We start from the raw sequence: 16,305 nt of genomic DNA, 5'->3' as shown, positions 1-16,305 counted from the left end.
AAAGGGATTCTGCAAAAGTACATAAGATAGTATTGTTATATTAGAAATAGAAATAATTTCAGAAAATATGAAACAATGTATGATTAAAATGTTTGATAAAATAGTTATCGTAACTTAGTGGAATGCTTGTCAATAAATAAATGTAACAAAATGAATATTTAATGACTTATAAAACATATGTGAAGAGAAATAAGGGAAAAATTAAGTATGGAGATTATATGTGTCTTTCAGGAAGTATGATATTTAATTGAAAAGAAATGTTAAAGATGTTAAGACTTTAATGAATATTAACGATAGAACTGAATTGGAATGGAATGAGGGTTTTAATTACATATATTTACAATCTTTTTTTTTTAAAGAATATAGTGTGTATTATAAGAATCATAAGAATGTACCAAGCAGAATTCGATTGGAAGTTATGTATTATGTATTATATTGAATGTCATAACCTTAAGATATATATTGAAGTTTAAATAAGAGTTGAATGGATACAATTAAAAGATATAAAGGTGTCATACTCCAATTAGTAACTACAGGAGAAAATTTGTTTAATGAGAAAAGATAATATGAAATTGAAACAGAACAGACAAAAGTATAAATATAATGATTTGAATTGAGATGAGATAATCAAAATAAAATTGAGAAAATTAAAAGAGGGGAAAAACTATATAGAGAATGCAGAATAGTAATAAGATATGGAATAGAACACAAAAATGAGCATGAAATTGAGTTTGTGTCTGTATAAAGAAGTGCAACCCGGGACCAAACTATTTTCAAAAAAGATGTTTTACTTGTATTTTGTGTGTGTGAAAACCGAAATAAAACTTTAATTAAAAAAAAAAGACTGTTGAAGTTGTCTTTTTTGCTGGCTTTTATATTTCAAATGAAAAAAAGAAGCAGATCATACGGTCATTGAACAGAACAGCATATAAATTTATGGTGAGCAGCTTCTCTTGTGAATTTCTAGAAGAACTGAGATTGCCTGGAGGAGGCAGTTAAGTGCAAAAGAACCGGGGGTGGGATTCAACCAGTGTTACTACCGGTTCTGTGGTTATGTTTTCCAGGCGTGTGTAAAAAAACCTTAAGCTGTGCTGCCCAGACAGCTGAGCAGTGCTGCGTGCAGGTGCGCAACGTTTGAAAAGCCTCTTTTTTCCTACTTTTTCAACCTCAGCTGTGCCACGCAAAGCAGCTGAGGTTGAAAAAGCAGGAAATAAAGGACAGGTAAGAGCCCAGGCAGGTGGGTGGGCCAAACAGCAGCGAACACAGAACCGGTTTGGTGTCTGCTGCTCTTCAGAGCTACCGGTTCTATAGAGCCGGGCAGAACTGGTAGCATCCCACCCCTGAAAAGAACTCACAAATCACTTGTGCTCACCCATTCAATGTATCAGTCACTCTTAGAAAGACTCATGTACAAAAACAAAGCAAATAATTCTTCTATTCCTAAGAATAACATTGAAAGCTACCTAAAGCTCTGTTTAATACAGGTAGTCCTCAACGTACGACAATGGAGCCCCACATTTCCGTTGCTAAGCAAGGCAGTTGTTAAGTGAGTAGCGCCCCATTTTACGACCTTTTTTTCCACAGCCATTAAGCAAATCACTTGTTAAGTGAATTATGAGAATCTGGCTCCCCCGTTGACTCCGCTGGTTAGAAGACAGCTGAGAAGTTTACAAATGGTGTCCCACGACTCTGGGCCAGTGCAATTGTCATAAATATACGCCAGTTGCCAAGTGTCCGAATTTTGATCACCTGATCATGGAAATGCTGCAACAATTGTAAATGTGAAAAACAGTCATAAGTCATTTTTGTCAGTGCCACTGTAACTTCGAACAGTCACTAAATATATGTTTGTAAGTCAGGGTCTACCTATATAGAACTTAAAAGAACTGAAGCAAAGAATCAGTACTATTAAACCACAGGTGTCAAACTCAATCATATCACATGACATATCGTGACATATCGTGAGATTTTTTTGTTTTTGCAGAACCAGGGTGGGCGTGGCCTGTGCGTGATGCATTCGGCCCACGGGCCACCACTTTGACACCCCCATATTAAACCATTCCAAACCATTTCAAAGCGCTACGGGCATTTACTGCAAACTAGGCAGCAAAACTATGGAACAATTTCAGAGCCTTTGAGAACTGAAAGGCCTTCCATTGACAGAACAAGTAATAGAGAAGATGCCATGAAGATCGCATTTGGAAAAAGCTTTCCATACTTGGGAGGCAGGAGAAGGAAGGCTGAGGCAGTCTGTTTCCACCTCTCTTTAGTGTCTGAGAGCACGTAAGAATACTATTCTAACAACTGCTTCGGGGGAATTACCACTGCAAAGATATTAGCCTACAGATAATGTTGAACTGGCTATAATATCACAGAAGATGAACTACATTTACTCTAAAAGAAACAATGTGCTGAAACATACAGATCTATTTCTGTACTTCCTGTCAAACTGCAGTGTGTTGCTTGGTAACTTTATATTTAAAACAGGAAATGCAAGTTTTCCAAATTGTGAGGCTTCCTTCCAAGTTAAAAAGAAAAGGAGTCTGGAAAAAAAAAACATGCTGTAGCCAGCCCCCTTGGACCCCTCTTTCAGGATGATAATATGTGGCCCTCCAGATGTTTCTTACCAAGAACTCCCAGCATTCCTCCCATTTGCTCTGCTAGTCAGAAATGGCAATTCAGCAACATTTGGAGGACCAGAAATTTCCCACCCATTTAGAGGGAGTAATCATCAACTATGCTTGAATCTCCTGTGCAATAATTTAACCAGATTAGCACTATGATGTAATCTGTGAACTAAATTTACATTTTCCCATTAGTCTACTAAGATAGCTGTGTACCTCTTCTCACATTAGTTCATCCTAAGCCTAGTATAAGAATGATGCTAAAAATAGATCTCTTGTTAAGAGTTTCATCCAATTTCACTCAGTTCTAGCTGCTGTTCTGCTACTCCAAGTGCACCGCAGAAGGAAGCTTGGTGCTATGCTTGAATATGTGTTGTGCTTCGCTGGCAGCAGGTGCGGATGGCTGAGGTCTCAAAGAGCGAGGACTCGGATAGGGGCCTGCGTGTGAGGCAGGGATGGGGCCAGGACCATCAGGGAGTAGAGTGCTGCCTTTGGAGATTGTGGAGGCTAGCAGCAGTGATGAAGAGGACCCCTGCGCCCAGTGCACGTGCGCGCAGGGCTGCTCATAGGAAAAGCAGCTGCAGCAGCATGGGCGACTGGGGAGTAAGGCTGCAAGGTAATGGCCCCTCCCTCAAGAGATAAAAGTCAGCCTGAGAGACCGGTATTCTTTGCAGGAAGCAAAGAAGTTCTTGCACTTTAAGCCTTGTGGAAGTTCGGACTATCTTGGTTTGTGTTTGAAGACTTTTTGTTTGGAATATTTCTTGGCCATTTAATCTAGTTAAGATTGGCAACCCTGCACAACCTTGGCAAGGCTTGTTCTTATCAGAGACAATTAGTTTTAACAGCCTTTTAACCGTGAATTAACGGAATTCGCAGAGAAGCATTAAAAGGTTTTGCTTTTATCTCTGTCTGGTGTTTGTTTACTTGGGACAAGGTTTGGGTCAGAACAATATGCTGTCCATCTATAGTTTGGTGCTCTAAAGGTAAAAACTGGAAAGAAGAAGAAAATCAGAAGAAATCCAACTCCAGATAAAACACAGATTAGATCATCACATAGATATGACTCATGGTTAGTGGAACATATAGTTATGAAAGTACAATATTAAACAGGCTGTTATGCAAGAAGCCACATTCTATCCATCTCTTCCGCCAATGAGTGCAGTACCATTTTACTATGCACCTGTCTTCATATGCATTATAATACAGGTAGTCCTCGACTTACAACCACAATTGAGCTCAACATTTCCATTGCTAAGCAAGGCAGTTGTTAAGTGAGTCTTGCCCCATTTTCCGATCTCTCTTGCCAGAGTTGTCAAGTGAAACTCTGCATCTGTTAAGATAATAACAGGGCGGTGACGTGAATCTGGCTTCCCCACTGACTTTGCTTGTCAGACGGTTGCAATAGGGGATCACATGACCCCAGGACACTGCAACCACCATGAATGAATTAGTTATCAAGCATCCAAATTTTGATCATGTGACCACAGGGATGCTGTAAGAAATATTTCGTAAGTGTGAAAAATGGTCAGAAGTCTCCATATTTTTTTTGGTGTGTTGTACATTCAAATCTTCCCTCAACAAAAAGTTTGTAAGCTGAGGAATACCTGTACAGTAGCATATTTGAATTTGCAAATTTTTTGCCATGAATAAGTGTTGAAGTACTTGGGGTTGTGAAGCAGTTTTAAGCATTACTTTGCAGAGAGATATGCAGATTTAGAAGATGCAAAAATGAACTGTGAAGAAGGCAATGCCTCTTTGATATTGGGAAGGTTACATGTTTAGCAACCCAACTGAGACCAACAATCTAGTCACTAAGCAAAGCAGTCACTAAGTGTACTTATGATCTTCTAGCTTTTGTTTGTTTGTGTTTGTGGTTTGTTTTTGTTGTGGTTCGCCATCAGCAGGTCCGGATGGCTGAGGTCTCGGAAAGCAAGGACTCAGATGAGGGGCCTGCGTGTGATGTAGGGATGGGGCCAGGACCATCAGGGAATGGAGTGCTGCCTTCGGAGATTGTGGAGGCTGGCAGCCGTGATGAAGAGGTTCCCGAGGAGCCTGTGCCCAGTGCACATGCACGCAGGGCTCTCTTAGGAAAGAGCAGCTGCAGCAGCACAGGCGACTCAGGAGTAAGGCTGCAAGGTAATGGCCCCTCCCTTAAGAGATAAAAGCCAGCCTGAGAGACCAGTATTCTTTGTAGGAAACAAAGAAGTTCTTGCACTTAAAGCCTTGTGGAAGTTTGGGTCAAAACAATTTTTTGTTTTGCTTTGAAGGTCTATGAAAGCCATAAATACGAGGACTGGTTGCAAAGTTACCTTTTCATCACTATTGTAACTGTGACTGGTCACCAAATAAGGCACTCCCTAAACAGGGAGTACCTGTATGGGAAAAGAATTAATTCTACAACTGACATTTTCCTCTGTCTTACTGGTAGCTGCCAAATGATGGGCCTACATTAGTGCAGGTCCTCTCAGGGCCATTTATCTGGCACAGCAAAGCTCCCTTAAGATGGATACAATGATGATTCACTAGCAAACCTCCACACAGCTGCTGCCTTTTCTATCCCAAATACTTGCTATGAAACTAACTCATATTTTTATACAGCAGCTGTGAAACATAATAGGAAGGATTGCAATGCGCTTGGAACACATGAAGCCTTGGCAAAACAGAGAAAAAGCAGCACCAAATGGCAGCTAAGCTTATGAACGTGGAACAGAGTCATAGTTCTGTCAGTTTTCCAGAATTCTACGGTGCTAGGATTCCTAAGAAGCAGACTTGGTGTCTTCAGAAAAAAGACCTCCAAAACCATAGTGAATAGGTCAAATTTCACCCTCAAAACATGCTAGTTTTCTTAACAATATAAGGCAGCTGAGAAAGCGAGCAGCATTTATTTTATTCGCTTATTTATTCACTAAATTTATATGCTATCCATCTCCTCCCCAGGGCCTACAGATCTTAAAAAGATAAATAGAAAAGCAATTAAAAATTATGTTAAAAAGCAACATCAAGGAGATGGATGGCAGAGGGAGAAGGTCTTTTTACTCAGTCAATCACAGCAGTGAGCGTCCCCTGCGGTCCCATTTAGTGGTCTTCTCACCTCTTATATATGGCCAATCTAGTGATTTGACAACCTAATTCTGCTATATTCCTTCTGCATGTTCCATGATCGTAGTCATCACAAACACATTTATCATGAAGCATAAGAAGCAACACTTAGTGATAGTCATAGGGTAACTAAATAAGCAATCAACATAAATCATACTAGGAAACTAAATAAAACAATATAAACCCTAAGGCTATAAGCAACAAAGTTATAGTCATAAGTTGAAAAGGAAATAGGTCATGGGAGGGATGAGGAGATGAATAGTAATACAGTACAATGAAATACTGTACAAATAAAAAGGTGTGATGAAGAGAAAGGTCTGGTATAGAGCAGGAGGAACATTTTCGAAAAGATCTCTGCCACTGACTATAATGGAAAGAAAATAGCCACCAGACTCAGGGCTGCTCATCCTGGCACTCTAAGGCAGGGGTCTCCAACCTTGGCGATTTGAAGACTTGTGGACTTCAACTCCCAGAATTCCTTAGCTAGATTTGCTGGCTGAGGAATTCTGGGAGTTGAAGTCCACAAGTCTTAAAGTTGCCAAGGTTGGAGACCCCTGCTCTAAGGGGTATGTTTGGAGCAGAGATGGTATTCAGCAGGTTCTGACCAGTTCTGGAGAACCAGTAGCAGAAATTTTGAGTAGTTTGGAGAAATGGCAAATACCACCTCTGACTGGTTCCGCCCCCATCTAATGTCTGCCTCCCCGAGTCCCAGCTGATCAGCTGGGTCTTCTTTTGTTGCCCTGAACATGGAGCTGGCATGGAGCTGGAAAGCAGGTTAGTGGGGTGGGGAGGGAATAGGGATTTTACAGTATCCTTTCCCTGCCATGCCCACCAAGCCATGCCACCAAGGCACGCCCCATAACCTGTAGTAAAAATTTTTTGAATCCCATCACTGGTTTGGAGCATAAGGAAATTCAGGATCTTGAGGTTTGTCAGGCAGCTCCGACATACTCTGGCTGGATTTTCAGTGTTGACAAATTATGGCAGTGAGAATATAATTTTAAAAATTTCTTTGCCGACTGCACCAAAGCACATAAAGCTGTGCTAAAAGTGCAGAAAGTGTGATGCAGTAAGGGTGGATAATAAATACCAAACATACAGAGGCGAAGGAAGAAGAATTCAAGCATCCACTCTTTTCCAAGCAAGTACACAGACTTCAAGGAAATGTTTAATATTTTTGTACCTGGGAATGAAGCAACAAAGACAGCTGAACAATGAAGAGTCTTGACATGTACTATTTCGACATCCCTTTCCCCAAGCCATTGTGACGGGAAAGAAGCTAAACATTTTCACTATAAATTAAACCTGCCAGTTATAAAACCAAACCTTTTCTTCTTCTTTTCCCAGGCTCTCCAATTTGGCTTCCAAGGAAAACTTTGGAAAAAATGATTCAACTTTTGCAAGCAAGTCTTCTTTTCTGCTTTGCTCATGAAGATAAGACAGCACTGTACAGTTGGAGTCAGATGCAGGTTTAACTCTATTTTAATATACAGTCTTTCAAAGCGACCTGAATCAGCATCGCAACTGGATTTGATATTCAACTGCATCCCTTCTATGAAATCCAAACTTGGCCAGGGCTCCATGCAAATGGAAAGCTCCCTTCGAGGAGAATATAGCATTGTTAGAGACCCTACATACCCACTTTACGGTCTGTTTCTGTTGCTCCCCTTCGGGAGGAGGTTTCAAAGTATTTCTAGCAGGACTACCAGATTCTGTAACAGCTTTGCTCTCTATGTCACCCATCTGGTAAACTCCCAAAATTAGTTTTTCTCACCATGTACATGTATACATCCAAACTAGACTGTATTGTTTCTCTGTGTCATGTATATATGGGTATATGCATAATTTTGTATTGGTTTGTTGAGTTTGTCATGTTTATGTAATGTATGTTGGAGGTGGTGGCCCTTTGAGAGCTGTATGCAACAAAAGTTCATTTTAATGTATGCTGATTAGTGTACACTCAAAATGAGAATAAAATTATTCTAAGTTTATACATAGCTGAACTGAGGAGTCTTGGTGCTCTCTCAGCTTGGCTGCTTCCTTGCAGATGTTTCATTATTCAAGTAGGTAACATTTTCAGTGCTGAAATGTTATTTTATCGAGTAACAAAATGTCTGCAATCAACGAGCCAAGTTCAGAGAGCAGCAAGTACTTCACAGAAATGTTCTCTCTAAATTATTCCCTCAAGGGAAGCATACATAGATTTCCTGCTTTTCGTCGCCACATAGGAGGAACTCCAGTGCTTCATTCCAAACTTGATGCTTTCCTTCAATTGCAGTTTTTGACTGATGGACAACAAGCATTTTTACAAGAAGCAGATCTACAAACAATACAGGTAAATAGTCCTCCCAATGTATTATCTCTATAACATAACACGTTAAAGTGTTATACAGGTAGTCCTCAACTCATGACTATAATTGAGCTCAAAATTTATGTTGCTAAGTGAGAAATTTGTTAAGGGAGTTTGCCCCATTTTTTGACTTTTCTTGCCACATCTGTTACATGAATCACTGCAGTTCTTAAATTGTAACATGGTTGTTAAGTGAAACTGGTTTCTCCATTGACTTTGCTTGTCAGAAGGTTGCAAAAGGGGATCAAGTGACCCCAGAACACTGCAGCTGTCATAAAAATGCCAGTCAGCTGCCAAACATCTGAATTTTCATCAGGTGACCATGGGATGCTACAACTGTCATAAGTGTGAAAAATGATCATAAGTCACTATTTCAGCATCGTTGCAACTGAATGATCACTAAATGAACTGCTGTAAGTTGAGGCCTACCTGCAAATGGGAATAGGCAGGTAACAGTGTCAATGTTACTAATATTAAGAGCAAATAATCTAACAATATCAGATAATTAACAACACTGATTTTTCTTAAGAGCATGTTGGATTTCCTTTTGCAGTTTCGTGTAAGTGATTCTTGGTTGCTGAAGGCAACTGATTATTGACTATTTATCAAGCTTTTTTAGGTTTAATACGATGTACATGTACAATATACTTCCCACAGCAATCTTTGTTTTCTACTATTATTTTCTAACACCAAGCAACACATTTAAAACATTTTATCCATACTGAATATAAATGATCCGATCTGAATATGGATTAAATATAGGCTTTACATGCCTCCCAAAGTTGTTTCACCAGAAAGCTCTTCAAAAGAAGAAACATAAGATGTAAATATAGGCAAAATTTTATTCTGTGAGCAGACTAGAGGAAATGATGACCAAACTGTGAGACAATTTACAAACAAATCTAAACTTTCTCTTATACTTTTGCCTCATCCCCACCTTAACTTCATCTCTTTCAGCTTACCATTCCCACTTTTTAATGACTAGGCAGACTGGTTCATCTCCTAGCAACATCAGGACAACAAAAGCACCAACCAAGAATAGGTAATGCTTCCAATGTCTTGCCACATTTTTTTTTTGCTTTTATTTCAACCCATTTATCTTTTTCCCTCTTCATTTGGGCTTGCAATATCTTTGAAGCAAAAGGGAACTCAGGGAGACACATTATTGGAACCTTTATTCTCTTTAGTTCCCTTCACTGAAGAAGCCGCCTAAGGTTCCATTCTTAAAAAAAATCATAATGTAGGGAAGTTCACACATACATTTTGATCCCTATTGTGTGGATGAGCAAGGTGCTAGAGTCCTCCGTTGCACTGTTTTAAATATGAGACTGTTTGGTGATTATGCGATTTACCACAACAAAAAGGAACATCTTTAAAATACCTGAAATGTGTTGACATCCAGTTATTTGCCTTAATAAAACCAAATCTAAACAGCTGATTAGGGATTTGATCTAGGCCTGTGATGGCGAACCTATGGCATGCAGAGGCTCTTCTGCCGGCACGCGAGAGGTCGACCAGAAGATCCCCACTGCGCATGCACACGTGCCCCCGCCAACCAGCTTATTGTTGGGTATTTGCTGAGCATGCATGGGGGGAGACACGCACGCATTTGTAGAGGCATGCAGCATGCAGGGAGGTTGTGTGCACATGCACAGAGGCGTGCGGTGCAGGGGGGGTCACACGCGCATGTGCAGGGGGGTGGAGGGAGTCGCACATGCATTGCATCATGGGTGCAGGCACACAAGCACGCGCATGTGAGCACACTTTTGACATGCAATGTGTAAAAGGTTAGCCATTGTTGATTTAGGCAATCATATGAAAACTTAGATTTAAAAAGTAAAAGTCACTATAAGGAGTCCTGGTATGGGGAGGATTTGCTTCAAAGCCTTCCTCCCCTACACTGGGACTGGATCAATTAGTAACAAACAACACTAGACTCAACAACTGCCTTGACCTCATCTTCGGCCTACAAATACAAGAACCCTTTTTCAAATAGTGACCACAGTATGATCGACTTTTGTCTCAATTTACGCCCTCACAAAGAGGATCATAATGATAGATCCCCAAAATACAACTTCAAAAAAGCCAACTATAATCTCATAGATGCTGACCTATCATCTCTTGATTGGCACATTCTGTTCTCTAGCTGTAATACTATAGAATACCATTATAATGCATTCTTGATTGAACTTGAAAGAGTCATTAAACTATATGTACCATTAGTAAACCCCCAAAACAAAGAAAAACAAATTACCCATAACAATAAGGAAACTTCAATTTTAAAAAAAAGGATTGCTATGGCGTAAAAACAAAACTAGCTACGTAGCAAACTTTAAAAACCAATACAACACCTTATAACAAAAGATCAAGGCAGAATGCACTGCAGGCAAAAGGAAAATCTCCTACATACAAAATCCACCCACGCCTTCTACAATTTTGTAAACACCAAATTTAAAGACTCAAGAACCATCCTACCCCTAAAAAGACCAAATGGGAAATACTGCAACGATGAAGCCATTAAGGCCAACCTTTTCAACACATTCTTCAGTTCACTCTTTGTAAACAGCAATGGCTCATGCCCCACATTTCCTAGTCGTACCACAACTAACTGCCACAACTATATCTACTACATATTGACTTTATACAGTAGAAGATAATGTAGAAAAGGCATTACGTAACCTAAAACCATCCCTATCTATTGATCCTGACGGATTATGTGCATACTTCTTAAAAAAGCTCTCCTCTGCCATAGCAGAACCCCTAAACATTATATAAGAGATATCATTCAGAACCAGCTTCTTACCGAACCTATGGTCCTTATCTTCAAAAAAGGTGACCCCAGCCTGGTTGAAAACTACAGACCAATCTCACTGGGTTGTGTTGCGTGCAAAGTCATGGAATCAATCATTAACCAATCCATCACCCTCCACTTAGAGTCAAACAACCTACTCTGCAAAAAACAATTTGGGTTCAAGAAAAAATTGTCCTGCAATCTTTAACTCCTACACTGCAAAAACATATGGACTACTCTACTTGACCAAAGTAAAGCTATAGACGCAATTTACATAGACTTCTCCAAAACCTTTGATTCAGTGGTGCACAACAAACTACTATTAAAACTAAACTCTTACGGCATTTCCAGATCCCTTCATAAGTGGATTACTGTGTTCCTGTCAAACAGGCAACAAATAGTAAAAATAGGGAGCACTAGATCAAACCCTGCTCCAGTTAACAGCGGTATCCCCCAAGGCAGAGTTCTAGAATCCACTCTCTTTATACTCTATATAAATGACCTTTGCAATCATCTTATAAGCAACTGCATCTCTTCGTGGATGACGTAAAACTATTCAACACCACCAACAATGCTACTGTCCTTCAAAGAGACCTTGATTATGTGTCTGAATGGTCAAACAATTGGCAACTCCAAATCTCAACCAACAAATGCTCTGTCCTACACATTGGTTAAAAAAAATCAGTACACCAAATACAAACTAGGCAGATATGACCTCGTTGACGATCCTCACTCTGTCAAGGACCTTGAAGTACTCATATCAAATGACCTAAACACCAGAGCTCACTATAACAGCATTGCCAAAAAGGCATTAAGAGTTGTAAATCTAATCTTACCAAGCTTCTCCTCCGGAAATATTGAATTGCTAACTAGAGCATACAAAACTTTTGCTAGACAAATACTCGAATACAGCTCATCAGTCTGGAATCCACACTGTACATCGGACATTAATATAACTGAGTGAGTCCAGAAGTATTTCATGAGAAGAGTACTACACTCCTCTGCTCGCAACAATACCTTATATCACCAGGCTTGAGATTTGGGGCTTGGACAACCTTGAACTATGCCACCTATGGTTGGACTTAAGTGTAGCACACAAAATTATCTGCTACAATGTCCTATCAGTCAATGACTACTTCAGCTTCAACCACAACATAAAAGAGCACACAACAGATACAAACTCAATGTAAACTGCTCCAAACTTGATTGTAGAAAGTAAGACTTCAGCAACAGACTGGTCAATGCCTGGAATGCACTAACAACAACTTGTTGTTACATCCTTTAACTCCCACTCCTTTAACTTCAAACTAACCACTATTGACCTCACCCCATTCCTAAGAGGACTGTAAGGGGCATGTATAAGTGCACCATTGTGCCTCCTGTCCCTGTCCTATTGTCCCCATTTATTCGTACCTATTTCCTGTATTCTCACTCATGTTTATACTTATACCTATTGTCTTGTAAGTGATTGACAAATCCAATAAATAAATAAAATAAATAAATATCAGCTATATAACATGATGTGTTCTCCCACCAAAATCCTTAAAGTAGATAAAGAGAACCCAACTAAACAAATGCAAAACATTATAGAGGTAGTAGTCAACTTATGACAAAAATTGGGAGTGGAACTTCTGTCACTAAGCAAGATGAGCATTAAGTGAATCATGCACAATTTTATGATCTTTTTTTTTTTTTGCTGTTGGTAAGTGTACCACCACAGTTTTTAAGTGAATTAGATGGTTGTTAAGTGAATCTGCCTTCCCACATTGACTCTGCTAATCAGAAGCCAGCTAGGAAAGTCACAGATAGTGATCACATGACCTGAGGACACTGCAACCATCGTAAATGGTTGTACACGAGCCGAGGTGGCGCAATGGTTAGAATGCAGTACTGCAAGCTACTTCTGCTGACTGCCGGCTGCCTAAAGTTCGGCAATTTGATTCTCACTGGCTTAAGGTTTCCTCAGCCTTCCATCCTTCTGAGGTCGGTAAAATGAGGACTCAGGTTGCTGGGGAAAATATGCTAACTCTGTAAACCGCTTAGAGAGGGCTGTAAACACTGTGAAGTGGTATATAAGTCCAAGTGCTACTACTATAAATACATGCTAGCTCAAATTCTGATCATGTGGAGATGCTGTGAAGGTCATGAATACAAGGACGTTGTAAGTTACTTTTTTCTGTGTTGTTGTAACTACAAACAGTTACTAAACAAATAGTCATTAGTCAAGGACTACCTGTACTTCTTCATTTATTCATTGAGGAAAATGATCCAAAGCTATGTATTTCCGTGTTTATGTGAATCTTTGCTTTCAGTAACTGGTGTTTATTTTTGTTTTAGGGCTTGTGTGGAAAACACAAACACATGATGTTTCAGTTTAAAATTTATTCAGGAAAATTCAAAAGGTTTACAAACTTTTATATGTACCATTGAACTATACGTGTCTCAGTGATTGTAGAAAAAGTTCCATACAGAAAATTCACCAACATGAAAGCAAAATAAACTGTATTTTTCTAGTAGAGTGTAATGCCTCAGAAGAGATAATAACAGTTTCCTGCACTGATAATTGAGAGTTGAAAATAAATGTTCAGAAGCAAAGTCTGAATTCATTTTTCGTTCACAATAAGATATGCAGAAACATCCGGTACCAAGATGAAATATAAGGACCAATTATATCAGCAGAGATTGATGCATATTAACACTATTTCTCAACACATGTAAAGTCAACTATGCTATTGGATCAACACAACTCTGTACAATTTCATCCAGCAGTGAGTGTGATGATGAAAATATGAAGAGTGTATGTACCAAAGCAATTATATATAGATTACAGACTATTTAAAAAAATAAAGTTTTGCTTCACCAAAGTTTTAAAAACTGCCCTAATTTTATTCCAATTCCATTTTAGAACACCTAAAGATGTATACATAAATTAAGTAGAAGCAAAACAAGTGCCTGGGGTCACCCAAATGGCACCAATTTCCACCATGAAATGAAAATTAATTTTGACAATTATTAGCTAGAATCTCACAAAAGCACCAAATCCCACAAGGTTTCAGCACTCTTACATGTGACTTTACAATTTAGCTTGGGTGAAATCACTGAAATCTTACTGGCTATATTATTCTCATGAGAGTTCAGTCATGTTAGTTTACAGCATTTATATAGCCCTTCATCTCATAACCAATTGTGGGAAAGTCCCGATCAATCAACTCTGGGAGGTTCCCAATTTATGTCTTATCATAATTGCACAATAGATATACCACCTGAAAAGTTTGCTTGATTATTTATTTGAAACAATAAATATTTTTAAAGAAAAACTTAACAAAATCAAGTAATGTTTTATACAAAAGAAAAGAGGCAAAGAGTAAAATGTAATCTTTAGTGTGGAAAGCAAAAAGCAGAAGAATTTGAAAAACCCAACATTGGCAAGGACAATGGGGAAAAAAACAAAACCAAAAAGTTATCAGGAAGATATTTCTCATATCTGTTTAAGTACTGTTTTGCAAAGACCTGGACTTTCCAGATAGAATTTCCTATGCTCAGTGATGGAAATTCTCTGTGACGTCTTTGCTCTTATTTTCCTTTGCTCAGAAAGCTTGGATTGAGGCTGCAATAATTTCCTCGTACTTTACTTCAAGTCTTGATACTTTAGCTCTAAGATTCTTCCAGAAGGGGACAGGAAATGATCATCCTTGATACTAGGCAACCCATGACCCACTGGCTCCTATAATTGTTGTTCCTAACCTCTTTATTAGCAGTAGCAATTGGAGATATCTGGATGTTCTTCTATGTCTGTGTTCCTGTCATGTTATGTTTATGTTTGTATATACATGTGCACTGGGAAGATGGGAGTATATACTATATGTTCTGAGTCATATAAGGAGGAGGGAAGGGATTGAATAGTCATTAGCACTTGGGGATTCTCCCAACTATTTCTCCCATAGGGGATTTTTCTCAGCAGCCCCAGAGTGGTCCAGCCCATTTTTAGCCAGGGGATTGGGGGGGGGGGGGCAGCTTCTCCCTAAACATGCTATTTCATCCCATTCTGTTTAGCACTGCAGATGTATTTTGCTCAGCAAAAGACAGACAGAGTCCTAAGACGCTTTACTTAGCCTCTTTCCAACTTTCCATTGAGCTGGAAAGAACAAAAGGCCTTTGCAATATCAAACAAATGTCTGAATTTGTTTTGTCACTGATTCTGCGTATTTATAGACATGTACGAAATTCTTATGAGTTACATATTATTCCATTGGGAAAAGTGGGATTATTTCAATCCTATTGTTCCTTAAAACTAAGTGCAGGCATTCAGTGAAAGAACTATTCCTTAACCAAAGTGAAGTCACAGATGGTTGAATTGGATTAAAGTATTAAATTTTGGCAATCTTCTAAACATTAAACATTTTCCTGCTACATTATACACTTACAATTAAGGCTTATAAGGAACAACCAATTCCAAAGATTATTAGCCAGTCTCATCTTAACCAAAATGAACTTGGAATAAAATATTATATGCTATTGTCAACTGCTTAAAATAGCTTCACAAATTTCCAAAGAACCAGTTTAGGCCCACAATCACTTTTTATAAATCTGAAAATATCTAGCAAGAGTTTTATGGCAGATATGCATGTTTCACAGAATACATATACTTCATTACATGTATACAAGGGAAAAAAGAGAGCAGAGAACCTTTTGCATGCTGTAAGGAAGGAAGAATCATGTAATCATATAAATTTTCTGCAAATAAATTGCATTTCTTATATAATTACAGGTCTAGGTTATAAGCCACCACTTCAGTACTGTTTTTAAATTATTTCAAAACTAAAATTGCACGTTGAATTTGACCAGACATTTTGAATTTCTATGCATTTTTATACAGTGTATTGTTTCAGAGCTTTTTTTTTCTAGAGGTATTAATCATCGGCATGAATTCAGGCTTGTCTCTTTTTTGCCTTTTCAGATTCTTTTATGGAATAGTAATTTGGACAGTGTCTAGGTTAGAGAAAAAGAAACAATGCACAACTTGGCATCTTTTTCAGGGAAAAGGCTTATTAAGGCATAGGAGAGAAATAAGCACTTTCCCTTCCATCCTCCTCCTTTTAAATCAATTTTTCCAACCTCAGCAACTTTATAAAGATCTGTGGAATTCAAGTCCCAGACTTCCCAACTAACATCTTATAGTTTTCCCAACTGAGGTTGGGAAACACAATTTAAATTGATAAAAGGATCCATGATGAGCAGCAAAACTGGAACTTAGGGAAACCTCAGCTGTCATTTCCAGAATGCCATATAAAAGGTATTACTGTCATTTTATTCTACCAGCACAGTTCATAAATCACAGTTCAAAGGTCAAAAGTGGAGTATGACATGGAGAACTTCCATTTAAACAGGTGGACATATTAAAAAAGACCAACATGTTTGCTTCATGAGGGTAATTAACGCAC

At 38.7% G+C, this 16,305-nt stretch overlaps 1 protein-coding gene and 1 long non-coding RNA gene across 6 annotated transcripts in view; one reads left to right on the top strand and one right to left on the bottom strand.

Annotated features, from left to right (window-relative positions):
• Nucleotides 1-16,305, bottom strand: part of ARHGAP26 (Rho GTPase activating protein 26) — a 276,121-nt gene that overhangs the window by 204,820 nt on the left and 54,996 nt on the right. The gene's annotated exons all lie outside the window — the stretch shown is intronic.
• On the top strand, nt 7,068-9,107 carry LOC148126936 (uncharacterized). The gene is made up of 3 exons (XR_015741429.1): nt 7,068-7,192; nt 8,002-8,058; nt 9,031-9,107. It is a non-coding gene; the product is annotated as an uncharacterized LOC148126936 (long non-coding RNA).

Source organism: Pseudonaja textilis, chromosome 2 (genome assembly GCF_049901715.1).
Source record: "Pseudonaja textilis isolate UNSWEBS1 chromosome 2, rPseTex1.2, whole genome shotgun sequence".
Classification (NCBI taxonomy): Eukaryota; Metazoa; Chordata; class Lepidosauria; order Squamata; family Elapidae; genus Pseudonaja; species Pseudonaja textilis.
The sequence above is the reverse complement of the archived record's forward strand: the minus strand, read 5'-3'. Positions and strand labels throughout refer to the sequence as shown.